Source organism: Coenobita brevimanus, chromosome 78 (assembly GCF_032717465.1).
Source record: "Coenobita brevimanus isolate Jiangsu-jjx chromosome 78, ASM3271746v2, whole genome shotgun sequence".
Lineage (NCBI taxonomy): Eukaryota > Metazoa > Arthropoda > Malacostraca > Decapoda > Coenobitidae > Coenobita > Coenobita brevimanus.
Genome location: NC_137031.1, coordinates 44,166,148 through 44,190,146, shown reverse-complemented (window position 1 = coordinate 44,190,146; position 23,999 = coordinate 44,166,148).

Below are 23,999 nucleotides of genomic sequence, written 5' to 3'. Positions count from 1 at the left end.
TATTATTATTATTATTATTATTATTATTATCATCATCATCATTATCAATAATGATGGGCATAAATTTACTACATAAGTCCAGAGCAAGGAAAGTGTTAATTAGTACATGAGGTAAAATATCTCAAAAGAGGGTCCCACCACAAAACTCAGTGGGTGTAAGCACAGCGGCCATTTCACCAAGCCGTCATCGGTTTATTGACAGTCCTTAATAAGTTGTCAGTGACGGTGGTCCATTCATTTTCTCAGCCATCTGGTCACCCGCCGGATTCAGTAATTGCATTTAAGTTTCCGAGCGATCAGATGCACCTTGAATATGATATTTTTCCCTCTGACTATCGGTCTCATTACGTGTAGGATATAAGCCGTTGGTGAAATGGGACGGTGTGTTACAGGACCGTATCTATAAGGGTCTTTAGCCAATTTCTACAATAACCAAGTCTGCTTAACAGTTAGCAGTTATCAGGAATCATTTTGCTTTTCCACTTAAACCTCTTCAGTACGGGGATGTAATATTTATGCTAACCTTCCTGCAACCAGACGATTTCATTCAGCCAAAGACAGCATTCTAACACTGAAGGGTTATTGGAGGCGATATCTAACCATTCCAGTTTCAGAAGGCTATCCTAAGTGAATAAAATCGTGTGAAGAAAAACATTAGATAGAAAATACGCCATCACACTGATCTCTCTCTCTCTCTCTCTCTCTCTCTCTCTCTCTCTCTCTCTCTCTCTCTCTCTCTAGGGTTGTATAGGCCATATGGTAGCTGTATGAGTTAAGACAAGCCTTTAAACAAGCAGCCATATACACATCCTAAAATCAGGAGGGTTTATACGTGCAGCCTTAGATCCTAATTACCGATGAGTAAATTAAGTGAGCGGGAAATAGGAAGTGACTTGGGTGCTTCACTACGAGGATGAAGGTTTCCCGAAGCCCCATAGTTTAATTGTGCATCAAAAAGGCAGCATCACATCCCACCACTTGAGCACTGGTCCTATATTGAGGCCAGAAAAACTTCACTCGAGTGTTAATGAAAGCTTTGTTAGTTGCTTTTCTTTCTCTTTTTTTGCGACCAGACAGTGGATTACATTAACAATGAAAGCTGTCTCAAAGACATCTAAATCCTCAAAATGTTTCATGTAATCCTCGCAGTGTTCATCGCATGGTTAGAAATCCATCATTTTAGTAATCGGCTACGTATCTGTACCTACGGAATGAACCGAGAGAGAGAGAGAGAGAGAGAGAGAGAGAGAGAGAGAAGGGGGGGGGTGAAGGAGAGAAACCGTCAGTGAAGAAAACGGAGCTAATAGAAAACGATCATTTAGCACATGAAAGACTTAGGAGGCGACAGCGATGACTAAAGAAATACCATAAATCTCCAAGACAACCAAGTTCTTAGGAATAATTTCAAAGGATGGAGCGACAGGAATGCTGAAGAAAGACTGACGGCAGGACCACGCGAAAAAGATGCAGTTATTGGTCAAGTCAGAGAGAGTGAATTCTGAGGAGACATGGGAGAGGAAGGGAAAGGAAAGGAACGGTAGGAATGCTGGAGTGAGAGAGAAGGCAAGAGCACGGAAAAGAAATAGTGATTGGTTTCAGGAATGCACCAGAATGGATATAAAAAACGAGGATGTGAAGAGACGGAAGGCAGGAACCCTTAAGAGAGATGCAGGAACTGATCGAGGCATAGAGGCCGAGTTCCTACGAGGCATTTGAAAGGATAGACGAGGAAGAATGACAGAAAAATGCTGCAGAGAAAATGAAAGCAAGAAAACAAATAAGAAAGCAAGAAGACAAATAAGACATGCAGTGATTAATCGAAATGGAGATAGCAAGTAAGGAGAACGAGGCACGGAGAGTAAAGGTCTTGCTGTATGTGACATTGAAGACTTCTTACCACATCTCTCGTGGAGATATATTTCTCGCACATTACTCAAAAGAGATAGAACTAGAAGCCGTGGAAGAATGTGGTAAACCAGACAAACTAGTAAAGAAGTTCAAGATGGGGAAGGGAGAAAGACGACAATTAGAGGCACTCATATATATGAGATGTGACGAAAGTGTGGACAGTACACGGAAGACTGGGACCCAAAAAAGGTGAGAGCAAATATTAAAACTAAAGCTACATGTTGGCTGTTGGTAGAGAAAATATAGAAAGGAAAGACTACGGCGGTTCGAGGCAAATGAATATGCAAGTTGCAGCATTACATCAGAAGACAGCAAACGGATCGCATGAAATGTTGGGCGCAGAGTCACGTGTTTGTATACCCACAGATGGTGGAGATGTTGCCAATGGGAAGGACAAATTAGGGAATCAAGAGAAAAGGGAATATCTGAGAAGTAATGAAAGAATGCAGGAGTTGTTATTGTTGTGCTACCTCAGTCTGTCTGATGGAGAAGACCCATCGACAGCATGCAAGCAACCGCCCATGCAAGGCTGTTCCATGCACTGAAATGATGTTCCCATGCGGCTGACAGTCCCTCCCCGCGAGACTAGGAGCTTTGTGTGGAACTTTTGTTCCTGGGAGGACTCAGCCTTTTCATCTTACTGCCCAGTTAACAGGGACACCATATTAGGCTCCACAGATGCAGGAGTAAACAGGTGAAAGGCAGAAGGCGTGTATGATGTGATGAACCTAGAGCTCTATGTGTAACCATATGATGCTAGGAAATTGGCAGCTGGAAAACATGAAAGAGGAAAACAGTAAGGGCATTAATCATATGCAAGGACACATGATTGCAAGAGGACAGCTGATTAGACGACGTGAGACGAAATTATGAAAGTAAATCCAGAGGTGTAACCGACTATCTTAGTAGAGAAATAACAGACGGAAAACGAAGATCAAGTCAGAGGTGAATGAATATGACAGATGTTTTGAAAGGGCGCAGTCGTAAACAAAAGAAAGCGAATCAGAAGAGGTAGAAGGAAATTATGGCACTAGAGTTACATATGTAATAAGACTTACAGTGTAGGTAGTGGTACTGTGATGAAATTGAAAGTTAGATATATGTGGAATGTAACGAAAGAGTAGAACCCTTTAATGAAGACAGAGCGTTGTATTCTAAGTGGCTTTAGATGTATCGTAACACATTTTCCTTAACGATTTATTCTACATTTTACGGCTCAGAATCCTCTTGTATGTTAGTGACGCAAATGATGTCGATATTACAAAACATAGCTATATAACATAACCTACAATATCAGGTATCGTAAAGAGCTAAGAATAGGGTACTACGAAGCCTAAAATGCCATTCATAATATTGTCCAGGGAGTTAGATAACGTGGAAGGGCATCAGGCAGTACGCAGATTTCATGCCCTGTGGGTCCATGCAACACACGGGGCAGGAAGGTGCATGGGTAATGATGCAATATATATGATAAGCACAACAGCTGCAGACTTCATGAACAACAATGATGATACCGAGTGTGGCGTCTGATTTACCTCATAAGTCTGGGGGAGCTTGCACACACACACACACACACACACACACACACACACACACACACACACACACACACACACACACACACACACACACACACACACACACACACACACACACACACACACACACACACACACACACACACACACACACACACAAGAAAAAAACACATACTGAAGACCCTATAAATCCCTCTCCAGTTGACCTTTTTTTATTCTGCCAGACGATTTTCTACAGCACAATAGAGAGATCATGTATTGACGGGGATGAAGGGAACATTAACCCCTTCCCGCCATAACACTGTCTTCATTCTATTCTTGCTAAATTCAGACGATTTTATTCAGCTTAGGAGTGCCTCTTCAATTGGAGGGGTTAGACACTGCCTTTCTTGGTCCCCTTCAGTACGAGAAGCCTTTCCTGAGCTGAATAAAATCGTCAGCAGGTTGGAAGAATAAAACACAAATATACATCATCGAGCTGAAGGAGTTAAGTCGCTTCAGCAAGATGGCCCCGTTTTTCATTTTATTTATTTTACTTATACTTCCTGCTGTTAGACAGACTTATTAACCTTAACCCTTTCTCTCCGTGCTCTGATAGCGAAGTTTTTTTAATTTTACTATAACCAGACGATTTTATTTAGCCATAAAGAAACGAATCCTGAACTGGACGGGTTAGAAATAGCCTTAATTAATCCCAACACTACCAGGGGTCCTTCGTAAGCTGCGTGAAAATCGTCTGACCATAGGAAAAAGAATAAACTAAAAAATATGTTGTCGGCTTAGAGGGATCAAAAGAGAGCCCTGGAGAAGGACATGATTTTCAGTGGACAGTGCTGATGGAGGTCGAATGTGAGTTGTGCTTGGAGGTCGAATGTTAAGTTTGTTTGGAGAGCGAGTGCGAAGCGTAATTGGAAGTCGAGTGGGAGGTATGCTTTAATAATGTTCTGAGTATTCGAGTATGAGGAGCGCCTAGAGACCAAGCAGTGTGAGGAGTACTTGATGCGAAACTTGTGCCTGAAGTGTGAGGTGCGTTTACAGCATGAGGTATGCTTGGGAATCTAGTGTGAGGTGTGCTTGGAGAGTGGAGCGTACATAGACTGAATCTCAGGTGTGCTTGGAGACAGAGGATAAGATGAGCATGGAGAGAGAGCGTATTCACTGAGCCTTTAGGAGACGGGAGCAGGAGGGGAAGGAGGGAAGGTATAGGAGGGAGGGTAGGAGGAAGGATGAGAGGGAAGGAGGGTGGGAGGACCGGGTAACCCGTAATTGCGTTTTGTGGCGGCCGGATATTGGGCACGGTGGGGGGCCGGGTATTGCCGAGTCATGCCGGGATGAAAGCATACTTTATGCACGCAAAAGACTTACTCTGCTCTGTCCACTACCTCTTCATTCATTTCATATAAACATTCTTTTATTTCTCTGTCTATTTTCGTTTTCCTCTTTTGTCACCTACTACCAATGAACGGACAGTTATACACGCAATATCCATTGTCCACATGAATTTCTCAGTTCAGTCTTCTTTCCTGGATCTCCCAATTTTTTTTTGTTCATCTCGTGTCCACTTTCTTCCAGGGTACAGAAATGCTTACCATGTTCTGCCTAAATTAGTATTCAGTTTCTTATGGGTCACTCAATTGAATAAAATCTGGTAATGGATAGATTAAAATATATTATTGTAGTCTTGTCAACTGAAGATTTACTCGTACCAGTATTAAAATTGTTTGGCTCCTATGATTCACTTCCAGCTGAATAAAACCGTCTGGCATAGCGGAATGAAATGTCAGAGTTGTCCCGACCATGAGAAAGCTAACTTGGACTAAAATTACCATCTGACCATCTTGAGTGTTGAGTTGCAACATATGATTAACACAAGAAATACGGTGCTACGACGAATAAATACTATACAGAGTATACAGAACCAAGGTATGATAGTTTTACCCTTAGGTCGGGGAAATAAGCTGCAGAATGATAAAAAAATAATAAAAAAAAGGTTCTTCCCAGCTTTTTTCTTGAATATGTAGATGACTCTGGACTTAAGTTTAATGGCCCGATTTCTCCTACGCACCACACATTGTCACATATCACCAGACAGAGTTAGCGAACAGTAAGAGATGTTCTCTGAGGAAACTGACGGGACAGTGCCAAGGAAGTGTATTTGTTATGAGCAAAAACTGATAGTTGGTTTGACGCTTATTACCTAATAATCCTTATTCCATTTTCATCAGCATATCCTGTGCTCAAATGGCGTATAAGATTATCTGCTTATAGTTTCTCCTTCACTAATATAACTACGATAAACTTCACGACCAAAAATATTAAAATGGAAGAGTATGAAAAGCAAAATTATTTCCGCTTAAAGTAAGTTGGTATGAAAATTGCTTATTCTAAAAACTGGTTAATTAGCTAGCGTACTTGTTAAAAATATAGAATCTGGGACCAAGCAAATAAACTTTCAAAATGACGCTTCATCAGATTCTTATATCTATCTATCTATCTATCTATCTATCTATATAAACACCTGTAATCTCTCTCTCTCTCTCTCTCTCTCTCACACACACACACACACACACACACACACACACACACACACACACACACACACACACACACACACACACACACACACACACACACACACACACACACACACACACACACACATTGTTCCTTTCCCTTGCCTCTGCATAACTATTTTCCCACGTACTTACCCCACCTCATTCTCACTACGGTACTTTCCCCTTTCCTATTCTGCTCTTCACTCTGCTTCCTTCATCCAAACAGTCGGAATATAACCCAGCACTTCGACTCCGTGTTTGCCGTGTCTGTTTGGGCGTGTACGGAGAATTGGACGTGCAGTTGACAGAGGGGGAGAGACACGGGCATTATTGATATGTCTAGATCTGGCCTGAGGTACGAAAGACAGGAAGAAGAAAAAGGAAAATATGTGCGACGAAAGATACAAGAAAGAAAGAATTCTGTCTGACAAAAGATAGAACGAAGAGGAGAAAAAAAATGTGTGTGACGAACGATAGAAGGAAAAAGAAGAAAAAAAAAAAGAAACTGTGTCTGACGAAAAATAGATGAAACAAAAAGAAAAAAAGATTATGTTTGACGAAAGATAGAAGGAAAAAAGAAAAAAAAAAGGGAACTATTTGTTACGAAAGATAACAGTATAAAGAAGAAACTATGTCTGATAAAAACACAATGCCCGTGGAAGAAAACAGAAGGGAACAGATTCTAATAAAAGGCAGAAGAAAAAAGAAGAGCAAAACTGTGTCAGACGAGAGAGAAAAAAAGTTTAAAAAAAAAAAAAGTGTCTGGAGGGGGTGAAAGGAACGTAGAAGGAAGAAGGGAACTGAGTCTGACGAAAGAAAGATAGATGAAAAAGAAGAAAAGATGTGTGTCTGACGAGAAGAAAAAAGGAAATAATAGAAAGGAAACGTGTCTTACGAAAGTGATGAGGAAAAAGTAGAACGAAGTTGCTTAATAATAGAAAGACAGACGTAGATAGAGGAAAGAATGAGGAAAGAATGACTGAAGTATCGATAGAGGTAAAAAATTCTATCTACTGAAAGAAAGGCCGATGAAAAAGAAGAAAGCAGTTATATCCAGTGAAAGGAAAATAAAAGGAAAAAGATGAAAGTAATTGTGTCTCACGAAAGAAAAGGAAAGGAGGAACTGTGTCTAACGAACGAGAAGAGGAAAAAGGAAACAAATGGAAATTCTACCTGTCGAAAGAGATATGGATACAAATGAAAGGAGCTGTGTCATCGAAAGAAAGATTGATGGAAGGAGGCGAAACAAACTGTGTCTGACGAAATAAACATGGAACGGAAAAGAGGACAGGAATTTGTGTTAAATGAAAGAAAGAATGATGGAAATGGAAGGAACTGTGTCAAGCGAGAGAAATATGCAGGGGAAATTAATGAAGAAAGGAACTGTGTCAGATGAAGGAGAGAAAGACAAAAGTAAGATGAAAGAGACTATTCTGACGAAAGAATGATGGACGTGGAAAGAAGAATGAAACTGTGTCTAAAGAGAGAAAGATAGAACGAACTTCAACAAAGGCACTGTGCCTGAAGAACGTAAGAAGGAAAAGACAAGAAAGAAAATGTGTCTGGTGAAAGAAAGACTGAAGAAGAAAAGAGAGGAATTCCTAACATGGCCAGCGAGAGTTTAGGGAAGAAAAGAGAGAAAGGGAGGAGATTCTCAGGATTTACTGATATTGAGGGAAAAAGGATAAAAAGATGAAACACGTGAATTTTTCATATGTCTAGAGTGAGTTCGAGTAAAGCCAATAAATATAAAATAAATGAATAAGGAATGAAGAGGAGCGAAATTAATAGTACCTTGTATGTCTGAGGGGGAAAGATTAAAGAGAGAGATTATCATGTCTAGAACGAATTGGAAAGACGAAAAGAGAGAAAATGACGTGTGTTTTGCCTGGAGAAGGAAGAACGACAGAAAGAAGACAGACAGGTATTACTGGCGTGTCTTCTTGGTTTAAGGAAACAAACTGAAGCAGAATAAAAAGAGAGACAAGAAATATAGATATGTCCAAAGCGTATCTGAGGAAAAATAAAAAGGCTAGAATAAAGAAGAAAGAGAGGGAACGAGTCGCCGCTATGTCTAAGATGGCGCTGAGGGAGGAAAGATAAAAGGAAGATAGACAAGAATTATTGCTATACCTTGAGAGAGTGTAGAAGCTAGAAGGCAGAATCAAGAAAAAGAAAAAGAATCACTTAAGTGTTTTCTAGGTTTGAGGGGGAAAAGGCAAAAAAGAAGGACAGGAATTGGTCAAACTGAGAAAAAAAATACAAAGAAAAGGATGACAAAGAGGAATTACTCGTACTGAGAGTGGAAAACTAAGGGAAAAAAGGTGATTTTCTTAACCGGATTTCAAGGAAGAAAGTTACAGGGAAAAAAGAGAAAATTCACCGATATATTCTGAGTACAACTGATGGAAAAAACAGAAGAGTAAGGGATAAAACTAATCATTCTTTAAAGCGTGTCTGAGAGAAAAAAAGATAGAATGAAGAGAGAAATTCACGCGTCTTCCCTCGTATGTTTATTCCAGCTTTCATCAGACATGTTTGTACTGTTTTATTCAACTGACAGTAGCTATACAAGCCTAAGAATGTTAAAATTGTCACCATTAATCTTTTTACACCTGTGTCTTCCCTTGTATTCTATATCAGCGTGAGTCAGACAGTTTTATTCAGCTGAGAGTCGGTCCAGAAGCCTTAAACTGCTGATACTGTCACCATTAACCCTCTTACAACTGCATCTTGACCAGCATTATATTCCCTCTAACAGTTCAGGCGCTCAGATCGGAAGATGCAAATAAGGGTTTACATCTGAGGTGTGGCTGGGGTATATTTATCACAGCTAAGAGTAAGTCATACCAGCTTCAGAGTGTTAAGAAATTACCTCGATGAAAAGGGAGAGTCCACCAGGCAAGGGTACTCCACAGCAACACCTGGTGTAGTGAGTGGGGGCTCTATGCCAGTGAGAAATTAACTCCGGGGAAAAGTATCGGGAAACGGAAATGCTGGAGCGAGATGTGTGTGTGTGTGTGTGTGTGTGTGTGTGTGTGTGTGTGCGCGCGCGCATGTGTGTGTGTGTGTGAGGCAGAGAGACAGACATACAGACAGAGCATCGTGAATCGGCAATAAATGAGATGCATACGCGCGTACTTGCAATTGTATATGTGTGTGTCTTCTGTATCTCAATGGACTACTTATCTTAGACACTGATGTATTGCGATGGAGGAAGCTCTGTTATCATCAGGCGATTTGATGATGATAGATTGTAGAAAAAGAAAAATCATGAAAATAATAAATCTTTCTTCACAATTACAGTCCTTCGAGGTTTTCGGCCAAATTAGAAATGAAACTTGGGAGTGGAATTTTTCGTCCGAGCGCACAGCCACTGGAGGGCCCGAAGGCAGAGGATGCAGGAAGGCAGGCAGACAGACAGGGAGGCAGGCACGCAAGCAGACATCTCCTTTGACCCTCTTCAGTAGTGACCAGCCACCGAAAGAGCGACCTTCTATCTTGACCGGTCAGCCAGAGGGAAGGGCGAGACGCTGATTGGACTCTGCCTTTGTCGACGGAGTTAGGCAAAGAGAGGGAAGGGATGCCGTGGGTAGGAGGGAAGGTGGTGCGGCCTGTTGCCAGCGGGGAAAGTCATTTTGTTAACTTACAGCTTGAGAAAGAGAGAGAGAGAGAGAGACAGACAGACAGACAGACAAACAGAGAGAGAGAGAGAGAGAGAGAGAGAGAGACAGACAGACAGACAGACAGACAGACAGACAGACAGACAGACAGGCAGACAGACAAAGATTTGCTGTTAAAAGCAAACTGTCCTCTTGTGAGTACTGGATAGAAATGTTGACTTTGGGGCACGGAAAGAATCTGGACAAAGCAAAGTCTTGGAAAACCAAACATGTTGTTATGAAGGAAGCATTTTGAAATTAATAACACTAATGTACGAAATGATACAGACTTGCTTCCTATCTTTAGTATTTTATATATTACACTGAATATTCCTTTTCCCAAAAATATACTATTCTCCTCTGTATTGCTCATGTTATTTGCGTACAGTCACTCATGTAACATAGTTTATACCAAGAAGAGTTCTAACGTTACCCGGCGTACCTCTGAAGATTTCGTCATTAACCTAGCGTCTTCCCGTCCCACCATTGGACAGTTGTGCAGCATATTAGTACAAATCCTTTAAATCAAGGCACTGGTACGGAATCGAGGACTGAGTACAAAGGGCTACGAGGGGACTTCATGAAATTGTGCTAATGCTCACAGTAACATATTGATATGAAAATTTACTGTGTTACGAGTAGCTGTAAAAAGTCAATGGCCAGCTTTTGTACTTATCGGCACTATAAACATTGACAGATATTTCATGATCAGACTTAAGGTGGTTTAATGTGGAAGGCATGAGTGGCAAGATGAAATATGTGTGAGATTATCAAAGCAAGTGAAGTTGCATGGCTGGATGTGTGTGACGTAAATGGGGGAAATGACAAGATGTGATGTATTGGGATTAGAGAGGTTGGTGGAAATGTGGACAGCCGTAAAAAAAAAGAAGAAAAAGTGAAAGGCCGATAGTGTGTGTGTGTGTGTGTGTGTGTGTGTGTGTGTGGTTATTGGTATGGGTTAGCAAGATAAAAGCCAAATTGATGACCCATAAATTAAGGAAAACTGAAAAAAATCTGTATGGGTTAAGTTTTATATGGGCATGCAACTTGGTAATCATGAATTCGGATCCATTATTAAAACAGAGAAAGATATATCAGCCAGAATTTTTTAGGCAAGTTCGTGGGAAGTCTGGAAAAGTTTGATAGGAAGAGGATCTCACTATCTCTTGGGGAAAAGAATAAGTAAGGAAGGGAAAAAGTTGATGGGGATGACTGATTCTTTAGGGAACATCGCGTCCAAATAAAAACAGGAATATTTTCGTGGACCATCTGCAGTAGAAATGAACATTGAAGATTAAGCATGATATGAACTTAACAAAGACAGTGAGGTATATGAGATCGCTTAATTTTGCACCACTTCTACTTCTCGTTGTCATTGCAGGCTGACATTCATAAGCTGAGAGAGGCACATGATACGTTCCTCAGCCCATAGGTGATCCTACTTAATAAGATGCGCCAGGGAGGAAAGTTAGAGAAATCCACTGAGTGTGAAACTGATGCAGTGGAATGATCGTCGAATATTTGGGACTGTACACAGGGAGAGTTATGAAAGTGGGAAGGAACGTTTAACCCTTACGTGGTGATGTGGGCCATGCAGATACTCAGACGGTAGAGCTGAGAAATGAGAAAACTGTAAAAGGTGTGACCGCATACGTAATGAACTAGTGCCCGACGTAGAAATCAAATTTAGTAAAGGTACTAAATCCATATGCATCTTCAGATTGTTTGTGCTCTAACGGAACTTTAAAAAACGCTTATTCGTTAAGTTCTCTAATATCTCTAAATCTGCATGACCCGCAAGCTTAGAGAGAGGGAGGGGGAGGGGGGACAGAGACAGAGACACACGAACTTCAAAACAACCCAACAAAAAACTAAAATTAATGTGGCACGACGATCCTTTTTCGTCCCCTTCCTTTTTTTCTTCCCCCACTGTCTTTTGTAGTGGGAATGAGGATGGACACAAATATTTAGTGAGATTTACGATTATAATTTACGCCTCCATGACTCGGGGTCCCGGTTAATGGCTCGAGTGAATGGGTGATAAATATAGGCATTAAATTGGGTAGGGTGATGTGCGAGGGGCTTTGTTCTCAGGCTGTCCTTGTGTGTCTCTCTGTTCTTTCGTCCTGTGAGCTATTTATGCCTTTGTGGTTTAGTTAATGATGCTTCTGTTTGGATTAAGTTAGTGTAGATATTAATTGTTCAAGAGAGCGAGCGAAGTCAGCGAACAAGAAGTCATTATGTCATTATGTAGCTGGGTGGTTCGTACAACAGTTAGTAACCAGGTAGTAACAGATTAATTATGACTTAGTGACCGAGTAGTAGCAGTTTAATTATGACAGGGATGTACTGTACCCCCTCCATGCTGAGTTTTAATTTACAAACCCACTCTCAGAAGATATCATTGATTTTTTTTGCTTCCAGTAAGTTGTATTCATCATCCAAAATACTCGTAAGATTAGCAAGCTTGCAACTTTGAACACTGCCAACATTTCCAAGTGTGGATACATATGTCTTAAGCTGTTATTATTTACAGTATGAGTGACTTTATGTGCATTTGTGTTTAATTATTGTTATTTATATTTCATATTCTCACTGACTTATCAAGACCTCGAAACACTTCCTCCTCTGCTAAATAAATAACAACGAAGAGGATGTTAACATTTTCACGTTCCTATACTTACACTCAGCTGAATACAATCGTCTGGAGTAAAATACTAGAGTTGTCTCCATCATCAGAGGGTTAATAGCACCACTACTATACTTTGTTCACTTTACCTTGGCCTATAACTGCCATCCCTCCACCTGGAATACTGGGTTATAACAACAATTTAACACTAGAATTTGATGCTAGTCATGAGGCACTACAGAGGGGATGTAGGGCCACAGTATTGTCTTTTTCTGCTACTGAGCTACGTGAAATAAGCTGCAAAAGGACGAAAATTTGGGTCAAGTTAAAATAAATGAACTATAATGAGGACGGCATTAAAATCCTTAGGCCCTTCTGGCTCACTTTCTGCTAAAATTTTCTAGCATAAGCTGGAATAGAATATCAGAGTTGTCTCGACAGTGAATGGGTTCATGTATAGTAGATCAAATTATTGTTAAGGAAAAGGTGCTAGCACTGGGGAACTTCTCACCTTCCCTCCTTCTCTCATTCCTTAAGGGGATCACTGGTGGTGCAGTGGTAGAATCCCCAGCTCACAACTGATAGATCTCGAGTTCGATTCGCAAGCCAGTGAAACTCTTAGATACTCGTAACGTTATGTACCCCTTGTCCACAGTCGCCTAGCAGTACAATTTGGGACCTGAATGTAACGTTGATTGTCGTATTCTTGGGGAAGGCTGAATCTTAGAAAAAATGGGTTATATTCCTTAATGACCCTTCATGCAGTCGGTAGGCATTAATCCTAACCTTTCTTTTTCTTCTCTACTTTCATCCGTCTCTGCTTCTACCCCTCCCTCCAAGCCATCTTCCTGTCCTTCCCTTCTTTTCTTCTTCTTTGTTCTCTCCCTCCCTCCTTCTCTCCCTCCAACCTACTGTCCCTCCCTCCTTCTCACCCTCCCTCCTTCCTCCCCCTACCTTCCTTCTCTCCATTCCTTCTTCTACCCTCCTTCTCCCCCTCCCTCGTTCTACCCCCTCTTCACTCAATCCCTCCTTCTTTCCCTCCTTCCATCTCTCTCTCCTTCCTGCTCTCCCTTCTTCCTTATACCCTCCTTTTCCCGCTTCTTCTCTCCCTCCTTCCGTCCCTCCCTCAATCTCTCTTTCTTTCTCTCCTTCCTTCTTTCTAATTCCCCTCCTTACCCTTACCCCCTCCATCCCTCCCTCATAGACACACACATGACGGCAATCTCTTACGCCATTTTGCGGTTTACCGAGAAACTGCCGGTTATCGAGAAATTGGCGGTTATTGAGAAGCGGGGCGGGTGCATATTGTCACATCATCGGGTGGTGCAAGTAATGAAGCACAGGGTATCGCTTTTCGATGACGGTCGTGGAGGGGAAGGTACGATGAGAGGAAAGCTTGAGGAGACAGAAGTGATATCCTGAAGGTGGTATAGAAGGAAGAGGAGGAGGGATTGGAGATGGAGGGAAGAGAGGCTGGAGGATACAGAAGAAGGACTGAAGGATATGGAAGGACTGGAGGAGGAGTTGAGGAGAAAGAAGTGATATCCTGAAGGTGGTACACAAGGAGGAGGAGGAGGGATTGGAGATGGAGGGGAGAGAGGCTGGAGGATACAGAAAAAGGACTGAAGGATGTAGAGGGACTGGAGGAGGAGTTGAGGAGACAGAAGTGATATCATAAAGGTGGTAGACAGGGAAGAGGAGGGATGGAAAGAGAAGGAAGAAAGGCTGGAGGATAAGAAACAGGGCTGAAGGAGATGGGGAGAAGGATTGAAGGAGTTGAGGAAGTAGGAGCTGAAGCAGAAGACATGAAGAGGTAGAAGTGATATCCTGATGGAGATAGAGAGGGAGGAGGAGGGGTAGGAGGAGAGGGAAGTGAGGCTGAAGGATGAGGAGGGAAAAAGAAGCGAAGAAGATGAAATGATTGAAAGAGGAATTGAGAAAATAAAGCCTGAAAGAGACGTCGGGAGGAATTCTTGAAGAGACAGAAGTAATGTCGTGGGGATGGGAGAGAGGGAGGACATGGAGGATAGAGGAGTTGAGGGAGAGGAGAGGATAAAGGAAATGGCGGGAAGAACGACTGAGGGCGACGGTAGAACCGAAGGAGGAGCTGTGGAAATAAGCGCTGAAGGAGACGTGAAGCAGAAGGCCGAGGAGATAGAAGTGATTTCCTGGAGATGATACGGAAGGAGGAGGGAAGGTTGGAGGAGACACTGGAGGATAAGAAGGAAAGAGGGACTGAAGGATGTGGAAGGACTGAAGGAGAAACTGAGGATATAGGAAATGAAGGATGCACAAAACAGAAGCCTTGAGGAAATAAAAATGATTTCCTGGAGATGATAGAAGGGGATAAAAGAAAGACGGACTGAAAAATAAAACGAAGATTAAAGGGGGGAAACTAATGAATGTTAGGGAAGAAAGAACGAAGGGAAGAGAAGCGAAAGGAGACGGAGGGAAGGAAGGCTGAAGGATAAGAAGGTTACCAGAAGTCTGAGGAGATAGATCCTGGAGGAAGGAAGGGTGTGATGGGGGAGGAGATGAAAAGGATGGAAGTAAGAAGCCATAGAGAAGGAAGGGAGGACAGAAGGGCTGAAGAAAGGATAGGAAAGAAAGTAGGAGGTAGCAGAAGTCATGAGGAAGTGATTGTGAATATCTTGAAGGTGGCAGATATGAAGAAGGAGTGATCAAGATGGAGGGAAGAGGGAGAGAAGGACATGGAGGGAAAATGGAAGAGAAGAGGAGATGAAGGATAGGTAAGTAGGAGGGTTCAGGAATATACAGAAGTTGGGCTGATGAATGTGGGGAGAAAGAGAGAGAGAGAGAGAGAGAGAGAGAGAGAGAGAGAGAGGCAACAATATCTCGAGTGAACGGATGATGGACGCCTGCATCTCTGGACAGTTCGTAACAAAATTTCCTTATCCTTATAGTCCGTACATTACACCTTACCATCCACTTGTATATTATTGATGCAAACTGTGTCGATATTGAAAGGAAATAAATACATACAAGACTATGTTAAATCATACAAAACAAATCGCCGGGGAGATGATGATCCGAAGCGTCCTATGCCACTTAGAATGTGGATCCTAGAATATAATTATTTACTGTATATTATAGGGAGCACACATGGTTCTCCGGAATCTGTAAGTTCATAGATCACCACCACAACACCCTAGTCTCGCTTGCCATAATAAATCTTTAGCTTTCCTAGGAACTCCTTTCCTACACACACACACACACACACACACACACACACACACACACACACACACACACACACACACACACACACACACACACACACACACACACACACACACACACACACACACACACACACATATACACAAGATATTCCGGGAGTATAGAAGTAAGGCAATAAACTATCGCTGCTCCCTGCTGTTCTTAAACAGCAGGTAACCAATATCATACAATCACACTCTACCACTCTTTTCTGCTTCGCTCTCCATACCATCTTCACTAAGCCTCGTCTCTTCTCACCGGCCATCTAGACAGAAAGGGATAGGAAAAGCGAAAATGAAAGACAGACAGAAAAGAGGAACTCAAAGATGAAAAAGAAAATTTAACTGCTGACTCAGAGGCAGAAAAGTAATATAACAGAAGGAAAAGGAAAAACGAAATAGGCAAGGAAGGAGAAATAAAACGAGAGGGGAGAGGAAAGAAAACATGGAGGTAAATACCAAATGGTGATGCGCCGGTGAAAACATGTTTTTCAAGAAGGAGGCATGGACAAAAATACAGTGTTAATGCGTTGACAAAAAAAAAAAATTGTTTTTGTTACACTCAGAGAGGAAGAAAAAAACAGAGAGAGAGAGAGAGAGAGAGAGAGAAAGAGAGAGAGAGAGAGAGAGGGATTGTGAGTGACACACACACACACACACACACACACACACACACACACACACACACACACACACACACACACACACACACACACACACACACACACACACACACACACACACACACAGGTATGGTGTGTGATGATAGGCTTAAGAGGGGACAGTGAAATATGGCGTCAGAGAATCGTGTATTCAGCATGGGTGCCAGCACGAGACCCATTTCCTCCACAGTGGGTGGATGCCGCAGCAGTGGTTAGGTAGCACTATTTTACTCGTATTACATTTTACCTTTGCTTTTCGACTAAGTGCTTTTCTTCAGTCACATAAATTGGTCCCTAAACAGCGCTCCAATAGAATTTCACCTGAATGTAGGCTATCTTATGCGTTGCGAGGACTGCTCTTGTAGCTGATGTTGGGGTGAGTGTAACAGTGTGAGGAAGAAACTAATAAATGATGCAGGATAGACACTGATTACGCTGACTGAGCAGTACCCACAACACACATGAAATCTCCCGGCGGAATGGAAGAGCGGCGTTATATATGGACCACCCTGTATAATCTGTTTTTGCGATGTTATTAATATTCAGCCGCACCTGGCAGTAACGAGGATAATTATCAACATACACTAAAGTAAAAAAAAAAAAAAATCGGATTTTCTACACCTCGTATCCACTTAAACTTATCAACATTACGTAACCCTTTCATCTGTCCATCCATTTACTCTTATAATCACCTAAAATGAATATCGGTCATTGACAGTGACACATAGGTTTTACTCATGCCTCTTGACAAACCCATCTGTGCGGTGTGCAGGCTATCAAATGGCATGGGCTGGAATATGATGTTTCTCAGACTACAGTGCTTGCCTGCTAAAAGTTCCTAAGTTTCGTTATTTATTTAGTGGTTCTCGTATTGCACTGACGAGAGGAACAAGATCTGCACAATATACCAGGAAGTTTGGCAGTGCATGAATTTAATTAAGCTTTGGGCCATGAAAAACAAAAGCACTGAATGTTCTTACCTTCTCTGGACTATTATTAAGCTATTGACCATCGCGCAAAGCTTTTACAGTATGATATTGCTGATGCTATATACTGTAGGTTTGACTCCTTGAATCGTGTGAATGCATATTGTGTATGAATAGAGCAAATAGTATCAAACTGTGTTCATATACTCTTCATTTAATTGTATAATTTTTGTTTACAGTGTTACCGATACTTATTTTTCTTTTACAGAATCAGTTATTCAGTTTGAAAGTAGTTTCGTGTGTCAGTGCTTGTCCATCCTGTGATCTAAATCGATTTAAGGTCAGTAATGAATGTCTTCAAATATTTGACTGCTGTAAAGGTATTTCCTGTAAATGGGGGCATTGGCCGTAAAGAAAAAAATATATATTGGAGGAAAGGGCGCTAATCACCTACATTTTCACTACTTTTGCAAATCCGTTAGGCGTTACACACACACACACACACACACACACACACACACACACACACACACACACACACACACACACACACACACACACACACACACACACACACTTGTTGTATAATCATAATTGTCGGATATACAGGTTAATTTAAGCAAATTTAGATCATATCCATTTGAATCATTAGACACCAACGAACTCCTCCTTAGCACTCTCTACGTTTCTGCATTATTTTACTCTTTTCTCTAGTCTTATTGGCCTGTTTTTCTTATCTTCCCGCTCTCCAATATCATGCATTCTTTCATAATCCTTCCCTTCTCGTCTATTCCTCCCTCTCTTCGTTATCTTCCCCTTATCCATCGCTGCATCTCTATTCCTCATCACTGGAGACTTATGACCAAATTAATCATCCATTATTTAATCTCTAAATATTGACTGCTTTATCAGACTATCCCTCTTTTCACCTTCCTCCTCTTCCTCTTCCTTTTCTTCCTCTTTCACTTTTCACAGTTCTTCATTTACTTCCTCTGTTCTGCTACGCCATCTTCATTGTCGTTCAGGTTTCAAGGCTGGAGTTGAATTTCCTCCACCCCATGTGACCTTATTCCTGGTAACTTCCTAAGCTTTTCACTCTAATGTCCCCTCGTTCATTTCAGTCTTAACATTTCACATTTACATGCTAAGTGACTGACAAAAGGTAAAACACTGTATAAATGAACAGGACAATGGACGGAATTACTCGATCTGACAAATATATGTTAAGACCATCACTCTGTGTGTGTGTGTGTGTGTGTGTGTGTGTGAGAGAGAGAGAGAGAGAGAGAAATGGCTGTGACTGTCGTATGTAATATTTTTTCAGCAAGGTAATCTGAAGCGCCTCTATAAGGAAAGATACCCCTAAAATATATACAAATAGTTACATCTGTGAAGTGGAGTCAGGATACCAGGGGTTTGAATGGTGACTGAATGAAGCTATGATCATTTCACGGACATATTGTTGTTTAGTTGTACCTCTATCGTGTATTGCTCATTCCTTGCTTCTTGGGTCCTACCTCATTCCATTCTTGAGTGGGAAAAAGAGGTCAGATTGATAGACGGGTAGATGGTCAGTGTGAGTAGCATAAACATTACTGCTAGGGTTGTGAAGAGTAAGTTTAGTGAGCAGCGGGTGTAGAGTGGAAATACGGAAATGTCAGCTTAAATATAACATCAGATGTGTCGCCCGCTAACATGTTGTGTGTATGGAAGCTGCATGTGTGGTTGTCTATTGGAGTCCGGCTCAGCACATTCACGGCACTGTTTTTGCCACGAATAAATTTCAGCGTGAATTAGAACTAAATTTAACCCCTTCAGCACAAAGATATTTTTATAACAACTTTGCTGCTTCCAGACACTCATTTTGCACTGGCGAGCACTAATTACTGGGGAATTCAGTGAAGGATATGTGTGTATAAAATCCCACAGATTCAGAAAGTCTATCCTCAGGTGAATACAATCTTCTGGAGAGAACAAGAATAAAAAAAGAACAAACATCATCGCAGTGAAACAGTAACTAAAGAACACAGTCAACTCAATTAAGACAGACAGGCCATCTCGCAACTAATAGGAGGTAGTGGACACCGCGTATCGTTAGCAAATTGCCACTCAGGAACACTGACGGCCATCAGTCACACAGCCGGACGAACAGACAGACAGGAGAGTTGAAATCGACTGACACTTACCAGCAGTTTTAACAGCGTCAGCTCAAGGAAGTTATTTATATTATATTCTTCCGCCCCTCGACGATATTATTCAGCTTAGGAAACACCTCTAGCAGTGAAAGGTTTTTAGTGAATTTCCTTAGATTTCAGTGAGCCTCCTAAGCCGACAGGAATATTAGTCAAGGTCTGTTCCTCTACTTCCTTTCCTGTCTTCATTTCTTTCATTTCTTTCGTCCACTCTGCTCTTTCTTCATTCTCGAGTTCACTGTTCTCTTATTTTCATTATATTCTGTCTTTGTTCTCCGTCTTCCCTCACATTTACTTCTTTTCCTGTCTCTCTGAGCTAATACTTCTTCCTAATTTAAGTTCATTTTTCTTCTTCGTCCAACTCTGCCTCCTCTGTCCTTCTTAATTACATTTCACTTTTCTGTCGCGTTTATATTTATGTTTTCTTCCTATTTGGCAACCATTCCTTTTCTTGTTTCTTTAATTCTTGTGATATTCTTTCATCGTTTGAAGTCTTCTTCGTCTCTTCTCCCTAATTTGATTTTCATTTTTTTCTCTCTCTCTGTCTAAATATATATATATATATATATATATATATATATATATATATATATATATATATATATATATATATATATATTACAATGTGTTGCTTTCAGTCCTCTTCAGATAGAGTATTTGTTCATTCTTTTGCAATCTTTGTAAAATCTCCCGTTTTTCTGTTTTTCTTTTTTTTTTTTTTTACTCCTCCACCCGGTCCCTCCGCCAACCATCCCCATCGGTTAAAAATTATCATACCAAATGAACACCTGATGTAAAAATGAACTGGCCGCTGGCGTTCTGTTGCCCTACAAAGAGAATGAACTCTTTTGTCAGAGATGGAGTTCCGGAAAGAGATACTTTCATTTGAATATAAAAGTTCTCGCTGTGCTAATTGTACCGGTATCTGTGGGATCTAACGATTTTTTTTTTTTTTTTTTTTTTTTAGTGTATCGAGTCGCAATACAACTGGACGAGAACCGCGAACCTAAATGGAAAACGGTGGCATCCAATCCTTTATTAACTCTATTAAGGTGTAAGGATGTAGTTTAGAATACTGACGTCCAGCACAGTAATCTCCTTGACTCCTATGACTTTTCTTTCTTTTAAGCTGCCTCATAAACATAGGGTTTCTTGCAGCTTATGAAACACTCTGAGTACTGATCGGGTTACTCGTAATGAAGGCTTTGTCTTACCTCTGCAGTTCGAGAAGTCATATGTGAGCCCGGTAAACCCTTCTGATGGTGAAATGACACGTGAACGGAGTGAGGTGGTTAAAACAGATGACCACCACACTCCCTTTGGTGGCATATATAATCATGTTCGGTGTTTGTACAACCACTTCCCGGGGATTGAAACTATGGACGTTGGAAGGAATGTCACTCGGAGTAAACTAATCTAACCACCAAACCACTAGGCATCTAAATCTCACGGAATGTTTATCGAAAAAAATGACTGAATTTGGACTGAGAGAATTCTAGATGTGCAGGCGTGGGTAGGACGTGTAGGCAGGACAAAAAATGGTGAAATTCTGGGATTGCGTTGTTGGCAGATTTTTGAGGCGTTGTCATGCATATGTGATTCCCCTACACCCATGACATGCACTTGGATCATGTTGGCAGTGTTCTGTTTAATATTCTGGAGTTTGGGTGTATATGCTAAGTCTGTCTGTCTTTCAGTTTGTTTCTCTCTCTCTCTCTCTCTCTCTCTCTCGCTAAAGACTAATCCCAGAGTTCATCCACAATAACTCCAGTGAAAACGCCTCCAAGCCTGTCTTTTTCCATGCGCAAAGGTTAGCGACAATATAAATATATACTCCATTTCTTTTGCCTCGACACAAAGGGAGGTAGGCTTGTGTAGGCAGAATGTGTAGGCAGAACTGGAATGTGCAAAGCTATTCTATATAAGTGCAAAGGTGGCCGGTGATGGCTTCCGTATTTCTTGATAACAGTGACACCAGGTTGCATCATGTCCCACTTTATATTTAGCATTTCAGTCCAATGTCGTATTGCTAATGTTTTTTTCTTTACTTTTTTTTGGCTGCCTCCGGACAACTTTACTGGCATAAGGGGAGACTTTTCCGACATCAAGATTCTCCTTATTTTTTATCCCTTCAGTCAGGTGATCTATTAATATCTGATACCTTCGATGGCCTTTACTGAACTTTTGAGAAAATTCTCGTAATAAAACAATGAACATGGCTTTCATTAACGCCTTTAAATATTGCAAGATCTTTCAGTTGTCAGTAATATCATCTGGTGGTAGCAAGAAGAAAATATGTACGTCAGTGGATTAGATTTAAAGGGTTATGGTTCAGGCTTCTTAGCATCTCAGAATAATGGCTTTTTTTCCGTTTTACTTTTGCTCATCTCCAGGTAAATTTTTCTGGGTCTAGAGGACACTTGTCGAGCTGGGTGGGTTAGATATAGCCTTTACAACCTTCGTGGTGCTAGAGAGGGACGCCTTTGCGTGGTGGCACCATTATAGCTGGCGTCTCTCTCCCTATCCCCGGAAAGGAGGATGGCAGACTGCAGGACAACTTTACTCTACAGTCCACTGGATTTACGTTCAGTTGAGCCTGAGGCCACAACGAAAACACCAATAATAATAACAGGCACAAGAACCCTCAATACTTAGGTGACTGCGAGCGTCTGGATGTAGCTAGAACAGTAGTATTACCTGTTGCAATCCCAGACGCATCTAAAAGTAATCCCAGTGGACTGTATGCTGAAGTTGCTCTCCTCCTTCAACTCACTGTCCTTAGGAAGATTAGATATGTCGGCGCCACCACGTGAAGGCGTCCCTCTCCAGCATCTATAGCGAGAATAAACAGTAAAATACGTCTTTTGGTTCCAAGGGATAAGTTTGCCTGGAAGAAAAGCGAGGTCAGAATGAGGAACAGTCTTCAGAAAGTTTGAGGAGGAATGTGTCTGGCAGCCGCAAAAGTGCCATTAAAAGGCTTGACATATTGGCGAAGGTGAGAGATGGGTGAGAAGGAAGGCAATGCAGTAATGAGTAGGAGAGAGAGAGAGAGAGAGAGAGAGAGAGAGAGAGAGACTGTAATTATTGTGTTGATTTTTTACTCTCTCTCTCTCTATCTCTGTCTCTCATAAAAAAATACACACGCTGAGACATTAGTTTTCAGCCCCGGTAGTCTCCAAGGTCATTTATCTGCTAATCGCTGCTGGTTAATTGATTTGCGTTAATTGATCCCTGATGACCGCGAGGCTAATGGTGAGGAGATATAAATGGCTTGAGGGGTAATTAACAGGCAGCTTCAGGAGTCGCATGGGAGCTGACTTTTTTCCCCAGAATTTACAGCGAATTGGTACGCCTTATGGATCTTACCAAAAACACAGACATCTCTCATCACCGTCAGTGCTGTTGAGTAAATGACGGTAAATACTTCCTGAGCCTTCAAGTAATTAGTTATATGGTATTATGATGATTCCTCTAATCACAGTTAACAGGCGAATTAGTGAATGGCATACGTGTGTGTAAATAATTATACTTGCATATAGATAGATAGATTGATAGACAGATAAATAGATATAGATATAGATAGATAGATAAATACATAGACAGATAGATAGATAGATAGATAGATAGATATACATATATATTGATGACTGCACACACACACACACACACACACACACACACACACACACACACACACACAGAAGGAGAGGGAGAGAATTTCGTTTATTTTATTTTATTTCTGCCGTATGCAGAGAATTTAGTTTCGGTTTGGATTTTTTTTTTCTTTCTTTTTTTTGCGTTGGTAGGGCCATACTGATGAGAGTGTGTGTTGTGTATTGGCCCTGTTGCTTAAATAGCTTTTGAGATATATTGGGTCAGGTCCTTATTGACGGAGTGGAAGAGTAAAGAAGGGTGGGTGGGAAGGGTTAGGATGGCGATGGGTTGAGCACCAAGACGGGGAAAGGTAGTCACTAAAAACTAACCCCAGGTACTCTTTGGTTTTACTTGCAAGGACAGAGGTTTATGTAGACTGTGCAGGTAACTTAGTCATCCTTAGCCTGAGTGACTATAGCCAGCCCAAGTGCTGATGTCAACGAATTTTTACAGTTGCCCAGTATGTTTCTAAATCTGTGGACACCAGCGCCCGTCACAGGGGATTTTATTCTGTTGAGGGCCAGTAAAGGTGCCTGGGTGGGTTAACGCAATCCCCCTTAACCCTCTCACGGTAGTGTCAGCTCTGCTATTTTGGCAGATTTAAGTCGATGTTGAGTCAAAGGAGCTCTTGAGTATTAACAAGTATCCGGCCAGCTGTATTGTTCACCACCGACAGTTGCTTGCCTGTCGCTCCTTTCAGTGTGATGACGTACGAGTATTATCTGTTACATTCTTGCAGCCTCCAGGTAATTTTTCTGAGCTGCGGAGACCATTTGCAGTGATGTGGTTAGAAACTGTCTCCACTGACCCCTTCACAGCCTGATATCCCTCTCCAAACTGAATATCGCCGTCTGAAGCTAACATACTCATTGTCAGGTTTTCCAGACTCTAGAGCTTCTTCCACATAAGTTACTTACCATAATTTATCACTTTATCTTGGCTGGATTTGCCGTTCTTTTTCAGCTTATTTCGCGTAGCTCAGTAGAAGAATAAGATGATACAAAAGTTCTGCACCCTCTCCACAATTCATTTTA